This window comes from Coregonus clupeaformis, unplaced genomic scaffold (assembly GCF_020615455.1).
Source record: "Coregonus clupeaformis isolate EN_2021a unplaced genomic scaffold, ASM2061545v1 scaf0040, whole genome shotgun sequence".
Lineage (NCBI taxonomy): Eukaryota > Metazoa > Chordata > Actinopteri > Salmoniformes > Salmonidae > Coregonus > Coregonus clupeaformis.
Genome location: NW_025533495.1, coordinates 448,283 through 460,469, shown reverse-complemented (window position 1 = coordinate 460,469; position 12,187 = coordinate 448,283). Strand labels below are relative to the sequence as shown.

The 12,187-nt window shown below is 42.3% G+C and overlaps 1 pseudogene; it reads right to left on the bottom strand.

Annotated features, from left to right (window-relative positions):
• The window catches only part of LOC123483181, a 29,636-nt pseudogene extending 23,033 nt beyond the window's left edge, over positions 1-6,603 (bottom strand).
• Positions 6,604-12,187: the final 5,584 nt, after the last annotated feature.

Below are 12,187 nucleotides of genomic sequence, written 5' to 3'. Positions count from 1 at the left end.
GGACACATACTGTAATTTAGCTGGCCATCTTTTCCCCTCCCTTTCTGGCTGTCCTCCCCTTCCCTTCTAAGTTCAAGTCTGTTTATTTGTCATATACATGGAGTTAACAGTGCAATGAAATGCTGACTAGCAGGTTAACCTCTTGACAACAACAATAGAACAAGTCAGTAGCTAAGTTCATATAAAGAGTCATACAATAGTAATAAACCCTGCATTCATAACTATCCTTAACATACCTAGGGTGTTTCTGGGATAGAGGGTTGATATAAAAGTCAATATAATCAGCAATACAGGAAGATTCTGAGACACAATCACTTACTATTGGTCAGCCGTAGGAACGCCAACGTCTCAGGAGATATGTATTTTAGGCAGTAAGTAAAACTGCCTAGGCCTTGGAGAATCTGCCCCAAAAAGATAGACCATCTGTTTATCTGTAATGTACTTATCCTCATATAGTTTACTCACTATCTCCTGGATTCATCTTTGTGTTTTCCGGTTGTGTTGAGTGGGACAATGGAACATAGTGTTTACCATTATCCTATTGTCTATTGGCTCAAGAAGATATTCACTTTATCCATTGCAACAATCTGAGCCCCCTTATCTGCTGGTTTAATCACTATATTCTGATTGCTGTTCAATGTTTCTAGAGCTTGATTTAGAAAAATGTATAAGGTTAAGCTGATATACAGGTCTGGTTCTGAATTGTGAAAAAGGAAGACACATCCCTACGTATAACAGTCTGTATAGTTTCTGACACTGACTCCAACTGAGGTTCCCCAATGTGAGGGGTTTGGAAATAGTATATGAGGAAAATCTGTTTCATAATCAAAATGATCTAATAACTTCAATCTTCTATGATAGAAGTATAGATCCCTCCCGGAGCTCCCCGCAGTCCACCTGTTTAGGAGTTGGTATGAAAGTCAGTCCTCTTTCTAGAACCTCACTCTCGGCTTGGTTGAGCCCAATGGGACATTGCTGGTCAAGACCTCAAATCGGTCGTGAAGTAGTATGGACATATTGATGGAACAAGGTCACTAAACCGGTGGTTAGACAGGGTAGATCCAAGAGCAGGCCTCTGCTGTCATCTAGAGGGCGTTTTCTCTGTACTGCTTGACACATGGAGAGCTCAATGGAGGCACAGTGCAAAGTGCTCAAAGTAAGGCCGAAACAATTGTTTGTCAGGCTGGGATCTATAAAGCAGTATGTTCTTCAATTAGATGCCAACTAATATTCATACAGGGACAATAGGTGGGGCAGGAGGAAGAATGGTGTTCCTGATTTTCAGAGGAATTCCCCTTATTTTTTTTAAGCTTCAGATTGAGATTGTTGTTATTCTCCAATATGTTTTTCTTCAGTGAGCCACTCTGGATTCTCCAAGGGGAAAACTCCCTCTATTCTCCACTAGAGAGTTGGAGCTCCATGCTTTTGCTGGGAATTGTCCACTGTTGGTATACATTTATTTTGTCCCAAAAATACCAAAATAAAAAGGTGTATTTGTCTAGTTTTAGCTGAGTCCCCAGTTAGCATCCATGTGGCTCATTGAAAAGTTTCAAAAAAAAACGTACTCTGACGTTTCACCACAATAGGCTTCTTCAGACAATGGACAAAAAGTAGCCAAACAAAGCCAAAGGAGAGTGATGAGCAGCAGCAGCATCATCAAACCAGCGAGGCCGGGCCGGCAAGCCCAACAGTGATGATGCTGCCGAGCTCCAGTTAGCTCCGTGTGCAGAGCCTACTCCACCCTTCCACAAGCACCGCCAGGATAATGGCTCCACAGCCCCCCTCCACCTCCGACTGTTCCTGACTATCTTGGAACAGAGGTGCCAGCCCAGATTAGCCTAGAATCCTACCGTAGCCGCAGGTTTTCTGTCCAAAAACCTTCATTTAATAGCAACTGGTTCATAAGAAGAGAGTGTCTGGAATACTCGCTTACTGAAGATGCTGCATTGCTGAAAGTTCTGCGTGGGGTCCATCTATTGGGAGATGGCTAACTAGTCTGTATTTTCCACTGATTCATATGGATGCCAGTGCACACATTGGCTGTAAAAGTGGTAAAAACAGAAAAGCATATAACTGTAGCTATGTGGTCTTTACTTGGGTGTGTTTCAGCAGGGTGAGATCAGAGAGATGCTTCTAAGTCAGTATTTTTCAGAACTCATAAAATCCTTTACACAATCTGATGGGATGAATGTTCAACCCCATTTAAATAACCATATGGTTTATATAGTACCTTTGGTTAAGACCTCACAGATCTGTTCATGGTAAAGCAGTTCAATTAATGATATTAATTGACTCTTAAAGAATATAACTTATAAATCATGAGCCTCATCTTGAGGCGTCACCTGTGACAGTATTCATAAAGAGGAGGAGTACTGATCTGGGATCAGTTTTTCCTTTTAGATCATAATGAAACAGATTAAATGGACAGGGGGACCTGATCCTAGATCAGCACTCCTCCTCTGGGAAACTGCATGTATGAAACCGAACACATAGTCGTTGTCTAGTTACAGCAGGTGTTTACTGCCATCTAGTGGAAGATACCAATAAAACACTTTATTATCAGGATGGGGAGACGGTTGAGCTGAAAAAGGAAGTAAAGTTGTTCTTTTGAACAGGATCCATTTTAAGACGACAGAGCAGAAAACGCTATATGGAGAGAACTAAAAAATAAAGTGAGTATTTCTAAGTATTTCTGAACAATAATCTATTCTAATGGACAGAGTGAGAGAATGAATACCTGGAATGAGATATTACTAGTTAGTAGAACTGCTACTTGAGCTTAGTTGCTGACAGACAGCAGTTTTCAAAGTGTTATCACATGTTATCAGTCAAACGTCTGGTAAAGATGGTTGAGGAGCTTTTAAATGATAGGGTTTTATGTTTATCTCAGGGTTTCTCAATCGTTTTGTTCTTGCCCAGCATTTACACACCTGATTCAACTAATCATCAAATATTTGAAGACAGTTGAATATTTGAGGCATACAAAATGAACATTCTCAAATTAAAACATTTTGGATTTGTAGGCCTGTTTACAAGTATTAAAGGTCTACAGTAAATCACATTTTGGAGGAAAAAAACATTATATGTCTATCAAAAATAATGTAAGAGAAATGTCTTGAAGAAGGACTATAAGAAAAAAAAACTGAAGCAAGATTTGGTACAATGTCATGAGTTACTGCTGTGGCATGCAACTGACTGTTAGCGCCACCCTCTGGTTACTGTTGTAAAGACTTCAGGAAACACCTGCCACCACGCGTTTCCTGAAGTCTAAACGCCTCTGGGTTCAGAACTCTGTCTCAGTGCCCTGCTACAGTGGGACTGTTCGTTTTGCATGGCCCGGTGCTACGGGGGAGTGGACATTTAATTTAAGGACCAATGGAATGGTCTAAAACGTGTCAACTCTGCCCACCCGGGAGCCGGCCAATGGAAAACTAATTCACCCAGTCACCGTTATAACTTCATTTCCTTATTTGGAATTGAAAGTCACTTTGTAGCCTACGCAGTTACAAAATGTCTGTTCAAACTGTGGCGCATATGGAACATTAGAACAGTGGTGGAAAAAGTAGTCAATTCTCATACTTGAGTAAAATTAAAGATTCCTTAATAGAAAATGACTCAAGTAAAAGTGAAAGGCACCCAGTAAAATACTACTTGAGTAAAAGTCTAAAATTATTTGGTTCTAAATATACTTAAGTATCAAAAGTAAATGTAATTGCTAAACTATACTTAAGTATCAAAAGTAAAAGTAAAGTAGGAATAATTAAAATTAAAATTCCTTATATTAAGCAAACCAGACGGCACAATTTTCTTGTTATTTTCATTTATGGATAGCCAGGTCACTTTCCAACACTCAGACATAATTTTTATCATTTCCAAAGGAAGCATGTGTTTAGTGAGTCTGCCAGATCAGAGGCAGTAGGGATGACCAGCGATGTTCTCTTGATAAGTGCGAATTGGACCATTTTCTGAATGTAAGGAGTACTTTTGGCTGTCAGGGAAAATGTATGAGTAAAAAGTACATCATTTTCTTTATGAATGTAGTGAAGTAAAAGTAAAAGTTGTTAAAAATATAAATAGTAAAGTACAGATACCCCCAAAAAACGACCTAAGTAGTACTTTAAAGTATTTTTACTTAAGTACTTTACACCACTGCATTAGAAGACAGATAAATGTGTTGATTTTGAAAGAAAGACTGGCAGATTCTGCTAGGTAGGCTACGAACTATTATAAAGTTAGGTCGTCATCACAGTAGGTTTGAGCTAGAGTATGATGACTTACCAACCTGATGGTCTCCATTGGAAATGTTGTGGAAAATGTTGTACACTCAGTGTATTAAAATATGTAACATAAACAACAAATGATATGCTCAGATACACAAAATACATCTGGTTTCAGATCTAGAAGATTCTCCTCTTCAATAGTAATATCATCAATTCTGACCAGTAACTTACCTGGGGTCAAAGGTCCATGATTTATCACTAAAATGTATAGGATGATCCATAGAGACGTCACTCTTCATGGACAGATGACTTGGTACTGGAGAGACTGATCTCAGAGTTTGGTTGGAGATTCTGGAAAACATAATAAAGGACCATGAAACTAAATTTTAAACTATATCAAAATTATATTTCAATAGATAAAATACATTACATAAAGCATTAAAATATATGCCATTACATAAAGCAACAAACATGCAGCTCTAGCAGGGCAGGAATTTGACGAACTGACTTGTTGGAAAGGTGGCATCCTATGACGGTGCCACGTTGAAAGTCACATATGCATCGTTTTTTCAAAACATAGTGAACCTGGAGGCAAAAAGTGAACCCCACATTCTAACTAAATGTTATTTATTAGCACTCAAATCTATCAATGGCATTTTCGGCACAATTTGGTGAAAGCCCCAAAGCATTCAGAAAGCCTCTGTTTCCCACCACTAGTGGACACCCCCCATGAGTGTCTTTCAGAACCCCTCCTAAAACCACCTGTTTCGTTTTGGTTGTTGTTAGTGACTCTTTGTTAGTTCCTTCTTCTGTTTGAGAGACAATGTTTTATTTCTTGTCGAGAACGTAACAATGTTCATGTGATTAAATTAAATCACCTGACTGTTTGGATATGTCTGTTAGTAAATGTTTTATTTCTAAGAGATCATGAGTAAAAGAGAACAATTGACATTCTAGAATGAGTTGTCACTGTGTTTACCACAACCAACATGCTGCATCTCTGTTTAGGGGGTCAGTGGTCTAAAATGAGTCTCTGGGGAGAGAGAGGAGGGGGGCCCTGCCTCTAAAATGAGTCTCTCTGGGGAGAGAGGAGGGGGGCCCTGCCTCTAAAATGAGTCTCTATGGGAAGAGAGAGGAGGGGGGCCCTGCATCTAAAATGAGTCTGTCTGGGGAGAGAGAGGAGGGGGCCCTGCCTCTAAAACGAGTCTCTCTGGGGGACATGACACCAAAGCTAAGAGGTGAGATGACAATTTTATGAAGAATGTATTAATTTTATTTACAAAATAAATAGCCATCTTAAGATGAATGCACTTACTGTAAATCACTCTGGATAAGAGCATCTGCTAAATCAGGAGTTCTCAATCCGGGGTCAGCGGAGGTACTGCAGGGTTCTGCAGCACCCTGACTGGACTCGTTGCAATGGAAGACATTTGATAGAATTTTCACACCACACGACCACTTTGCCTACTCTTCATTATTGCCTAATATAATGGAATGCATATTTTTTTACCAATTCTGATGGTTGTTACAAGCAGAATTTTGACAATCTTACCATTATACCAATACACTCTTCACAACCCGTTTAACAACTCTAAATAGCTTTGGCATCGTAGGCATCAGGGTCCCTTGTCAATAATGTTGCCTACAACTTTGCATACAATGTTCATTTTCATCGAACACATATTTCACCCTAGATGCCTTCAATTGCCCAATTTATAGCCATGGCCAATTTATGATTCAATTTTTAACAACGTGATGTTGCGCTCCAAAGTGATAACTTGAAATAACATGATATAGGTAATTAAATAATAAAGTTAGATATATTTTTGGGTTCAGTGAAGAAGAACCTCTAGAGTTCTGATCAACGAAAGGTGAATGTTTTGAGGATGTGAACCCAGCAGCCCTCCAGTGGTCAGATCAAGCTCGCCCGCTTTTTTCCAGGGCCCGGCCGGTGATTCGAACCAGCCACCTTTCTGCCATAGGTCCAACTCCTGCCACAGCTCCAACTCCTTAGCTGCTGGGCTAAAAAACTGAGTTTATCTTCAGAAATAAGAATGAGTTAATCTGCCAAACCGAAGACAAAATGCTATGCATTGATTTATACCCATAAGAGTAAAATGTCTTAATTCCCAGCACCTATACGACCAATTTTCTACTCTGAGATACTTTGTGGATATGGGCCCAGATCTCAAAATATTGTTATAAAAAAAACATTGAATGTTTGTTTTACATATAAAAAATAAATAAAATAATATTACTAATGTAAGCTACTGTAAAGACTGGGTTTAGTTTATTGTGTGGCACTGCTCATGTCCGCGTTCGAAAGCTGTCCGCGTCCCCGTACAGAACTGTCCGCATCCACGTACGGTGTGGCGCCAAGCATATTGTCCAGTTACGCGCAGAGTGGTCTGAGGTGATCTTGGGGAACAACGACGGAGTTTGTTACAGTGTTGAGACGCCGAAGTTTATTGTTCACTTGGCTTTTTGGTCAGGGACAGTATGAGTGTAGCCAGATCCTTTTTCACTCACTATCCTTGTTTCATCTTGTGCGTTCACCGGATTCGTCATCATCCTCGAGGCACAGACGAACGACCTGCCAGCTAGCCAAGCTAGTCGGTACAGCTAGCTAAGCTAGCTACTCTAACAGCAGCATCCTAGTTATCCTAGCTACCACTACATCATCACCGGCTGCCTGCATTTCTTGTGGACCGATGGAGCTCCCGGGTTGTTTCTTCCACCTGTTAAATACCGTGGAGGGCTTCTCCCTCTCTGGTTGACGGATGCTGGCTACCTACCATCCCTCTGTCCGGTTCCTCCTCTTCACTAGATGGACGGTAACTTTAGTGTTTAACCCTCTGTGTCCAAGGACTGAACCTTTTGAATATTATTTTCGAGCGCCTCAAGTTACATTTTTTACAACGTTTATTTCGGATAAAATTAGTTCATTGCATCCGCCATGGAGCCCAGTTTAATAATATTACCTTCTGTCCTGGTTATGAAGTAATCGCTAAAAAACAGGCCTTATGTTTGGGCATTTTTCACCCTGCCAGCTCCTATTAGTTCTACTGTAGGTTTACCTCAGGTAACTTATTATTAATAAGGTTACCTCTACTTGGTGAGCGTTGACCCTGTAGGTTTACCTCAGGTAACTTATTATTAACAAGGTTACGGCTACTTGGCGAGCGTTAACCCTGTAGGTTTACCTCAGGTAAGTTATTGTTAACAAGGTTACGGCTACTTGTGCGAGCGTTAACCCTGTAGGTTTACCTCAGGTAACTTATTATTAACAAGGTTACGGTTACTTGGTGAGCGCGCTAAATGTTAACCTGAGTACATGTTTGTGATGAGCCACAGTCTAAGAGGTGTTGTCTGGCGCAAAGCCATCAAACGTTAAACATTTTCTGGTCATGGTTAAACATATTTGTTTTAAGAAAAAATTGTACATTCTAAACAAAATGCATGTCCCTGTCCTCTTTTTCAAGATGTGGCAGATTTAAACAGCCAGAATAAATTTTTAATTAAGAAATAACTATTTTTTCTGATGACTTGTTGTTTCTAAATGGCTGCTGGGTAATTTGATATGCATCAAATTCTTCGTTCGTAGGCATCAAATTGAGCGAATGCTGCGCAGGTTCACTGAGTTGCAAACCAAATGGATATATCGGGGTGATTGTTGTCTAATCGGGTGGTCTAGCTAATGGATTTGTAGATCTGAAGCAGTTGCTACCTCAGATTATGAGCCTAGCAAGTGTCATATAGCTCAGTTGGTACAGCATGGCGCTTGCAACGCCAGGTTGTGGGTTCGTTTCCCACGGGGGCCAGTATGAAAATGTATGCACTCACTAACTGTAAGTCGCTCTGGATAAGAGCTTCTGCTAAATATGTAAAAATGTAAAATGTAATGAATGAGTTATGTAGTACCCACAGATGGCCAAAGGGAGGCGCAAGAGTGCCATAAACCCATACTGTTTTTTGCCATAAAAACCCTAAACCTAACAATCAATCAAATGTATTTATAAAGCCCTTTTTACACCAGCAGATGTCACAAAGTGCTATACAGAAACTCTTACCCTACTTATAACCTATTTTAGCCGTAACCCTAACCCCCTAATTCTAGGTAGGGTAGCCTAGAACACTTTTAGAAACAATTTTAGTAATAATATTATCTTAGTAAATACAATTATAGTATTAAATAGTGTTTTGATTATTTTGTTGTTATTTTATTATATGTATAATTGCAAGACAGAACACTTGATAAATAAGACACATTTGTTTTATTTTTCAAATGTGGTTTGAATTGGGTGACCTAGTAACCTCTGTGTGAAAGTCCAGCAATTGGCGTGGGGCAGGGGATTGAGACTGATCTAATACACTTTATTTCTCAGCTGCCTCACCAATGTCTGTACGTGAATCAATAACTTTTAATAGCTAAATATTTCCAATTGATGGCAACATAAGACCACGAAGCATCAGTTATAGGCTACAAGCAGCAATATGATTGACATAAAATAGGATGCAACCAAATACTATATGTCCCATGATTTTCTGAAATGGTCACGCATTACTTTAGTTAGCTATATATCTCGTATTAGGCCTGTGATGCTTTTGAAAGAGCAATTAAATAGTGACTATAGCAGGTGTTAAACCCCTGGTAAATAATCACTAGTCAGATGCTCCAACCCTCAACCCTAGTATACATGCATTTTTAAATATCTAATATTACGATTAAACAACCTCGGAATAGATAAGACAAGAGTGCGTCTTCCAGCCCGCCAATAAATTAGATCGTGCAACCTCGCGGTTAGCAAATGTACCTCAACATGCCCCTCGCTTGTGCTAGAAGGCAGAGTGATCGCTCCTGGTTGATGAATCTGACAATGAATGTACTAGGATAATACATTTTTCTCAACCAGAGGTGACTAAATTAATGTTCAGGGTTATTGATAATCGTTATAGTAATGAAGTATAATTTCAAAACATGAACATAAAAACAGCTAATAATAAACATGAATCATCATTATATTACTTCACAATAATCTGTTAAATGCTTTTTCAGTCGTTCCTCTTGCGTTAGCAGTGTGGAAAGGGACAGTAAAAAGCGTGTGCAGGAGTTTTCCTGTGAGGGGGAGTGGTGGTGTATCCAGGGAGAAAACTAAACTAATCTTCTGAAATGTCATTCGTGGTCTAATGCTGCCATCTATTGGAATTATTTAGTAACTGCAGTAGTACTGAATAAATTGTATATCCTGACTAAAGTAGCAATTACTCAGAATTGCAAAATATGACATTTTCTAGTTCATTTTATCACTTACAACCACAAAATAACAATTTATAGTATAACAAACAATGAAACTGACATAAACCAAAAACACCAGACATTTACATAACTCTCTCTCTCTCTCTCTCTCTCTCTCCATATATATATATATATATATATATATAAACTATTTATTTAGATGGGTGACATTATCTGATATCGAAGAGCTCTCCAGTAGGTGTACCAAAACATTCAAAGGCCATTTTCTCAAATGTGAGGTTACAAGTTTATCATCTTTCAAAGCAGAATTACTTTCCCATTGTTCCTCAACTATAGTGTATGATATACCTTTTTCTAGCTGAGTCTCTACTTTTATCCAATGTAAAAAACACAATTTCAAATTTTGCTACATAGGTTCGAGCCGGTCGGTCACATTTGACTGTGTAAAACCTAGCAGTACTACTTATTTCTCTGAGAGTTAGGCAGATATATATTATTACTGTGTAAAACCTAGCAGTACTACTTATTTCTCTGAGAGTTAGGCAGATATATATTATTACTGTGTAAAACCCTAGCAGTACTACTTATTTCTCTGAGAGTGAGGTTGTCACGGTTCAGACAGACGACCAGAGGACCACAATTGCGTCACACCAGAAAGTTTATTAAACTTAAGGGAAAAAGGGAAGTAGGGAGTGAATGAAGGCTCCAGGGTAACAGGGGATCCCGTCCAATGCGCTGGGTCTGTGCCCCCCCAGTGGCAGCGATACAGTCCTATGAAGCCGGTGGTGGGTGGTCCAGAAGTCCTGGGGGGGAGACACAGACACAACAGGGCGGAATGAAACCAGGCAGCAGTACAGTTCAAGGGAAATCCAAAATACGTAGTAGCAAGGCAGAAGGCTGGTCAGAGTTACCGGGATTGAAGAGTAGTCAGGAGTCGTAATGGCAGAAGCAGGTCTGGATCTCCTGAGGCAGAAGAGTATCCAAAAAACAGGCAGGTCCGGGGGTCACAAAACCAGGGGTGAGCCAGAAGCGAGCAAACAGGTTCGGGTGTGAGCTTTGCAGACGATCTGACACCGGAGAGCTGAAAGACAGGGCCTTAAATACTGGGAGAGGTAGTGGGTAATGCAGCGCAGCTGGCAGAGTAATTAGAGCAGAGCAGAGCAGGGACAGGTGGAGCTAGTTAGGCTGAGTAGAGAGAGTGGTGAGCAGAGTGGAAGAAAATTAAGGTGGTAACCCGGTGGAGTGAGAGGCCCATGACAGAACCCCCCCAAGGGACGGCCCCAGAAGTCCCAAGAGCAACACCACGCCGGGCGGGAGGGAGGGGAGCCGGAGGAGGGCTAGAACTCCTCCGAACGGTCCGAGTGAACGTCCTCATCCTCGGAGGAAGCCGGAGGGCCGTGGGTCGGGAGATGGGACAGGTCCCGAGACAGGATCAGGCACAGGACAGGAAGCCGAAGCGGGCCGGACGGTTAGGGACCCCTCTGGGGCGGCCCCCTACGGATTGCAGGTTGATCAGGACGCCGTTGGTGGAAAGCGGTGATGAGAGTCCTATCCACAATCCGACTAGCTGGCACCCAGGTCCTTTCCTCAGGTCCATAGCCCTCCCAGTCAATGAGGTACTGGAGACCCCTACCCCTCCGTCTGGACCGAAGCAGGCGGCGACGGTGTAACCAGACCACCATCGACGAGCCGTGGAGGAGGAGGACCAGGCGCAGCAGGGACCAGCGGACTCTCGTGGATGGGCTTAATCTTAGACACATGGAAAGTGGGGTGCACCCTCAGGGAATTAGGCAGTTGGAGCCGGACAGCAGTTGGGCTAATCACTCTTATGATAGGGAATGGGCCAATGAACCGAGGTGCCAGCTTCTGCGACTCCACCCTGAGTGGCAGGTTCTTCGATGACAACCACACCCTTTGACCAACATGGTAGGTGGGAGCAGGAATTCTCCGACGGTTGGCCCCGGTAGTGTAGCTGGCAAACGGATCTGAGGAGTGTGGCTCGGGCTTGTGACCAGGTGCGGCGACATCGACGGGCAAAAGCAAGTGCAGATAGGCAAGTAACCTCCTCTTCCTGGCTGGCAAAAGAGGAGGCTGGTATCCATAAACACATTGGAAAGGGGACATACCGATGGCAGAGCAGGTCAGAGAATTGTGTGCGTACTCCACCCATGTCAATTGCTGCGACCAGGAGTGGGGGTTGCGTGAAGTCATGCATCGCAGTGCCTTCTCGAGCTCCTGATTAGCCCGCTCTGACTGCCCATTGGATTGGGGATGGAATCCGGAAGTCAGACTGACTGTGGCTCCCAGCAGGTGACAGAACTCCTTCCAAAAGCGGAGGAGAATTGTGGACCACGGTCAGAAACTACATCCTTTGGCAGCCCGTGGATCCGGAAGACGTGTTCCAGGACCACCTGGGCGGTCTCCTTGGCGGTTGGGAGCTTGGGGAGGGGAATGAAGTGTGCCATCTTGCTGAAACGGCCAACGATGGTGAGAATGACGGTCATGCCACTTGAAGGGGGCAGCCCCGTGACAAAGTCAAGGGCGATGTGAGACCAGGGACGTCTGGGCACAGGCAGGGGCTGCAGCAATCCGGCTGGGGGCTGGCAGGACGACTTGTGTTGGTTGCAGATGGGGCAGGCTTGGACGAATTCCCGTACATCCTTCCTCAGAGAGGGCCACCAGAACCTCTGGGCGCAGCAGGTTGTAAGTG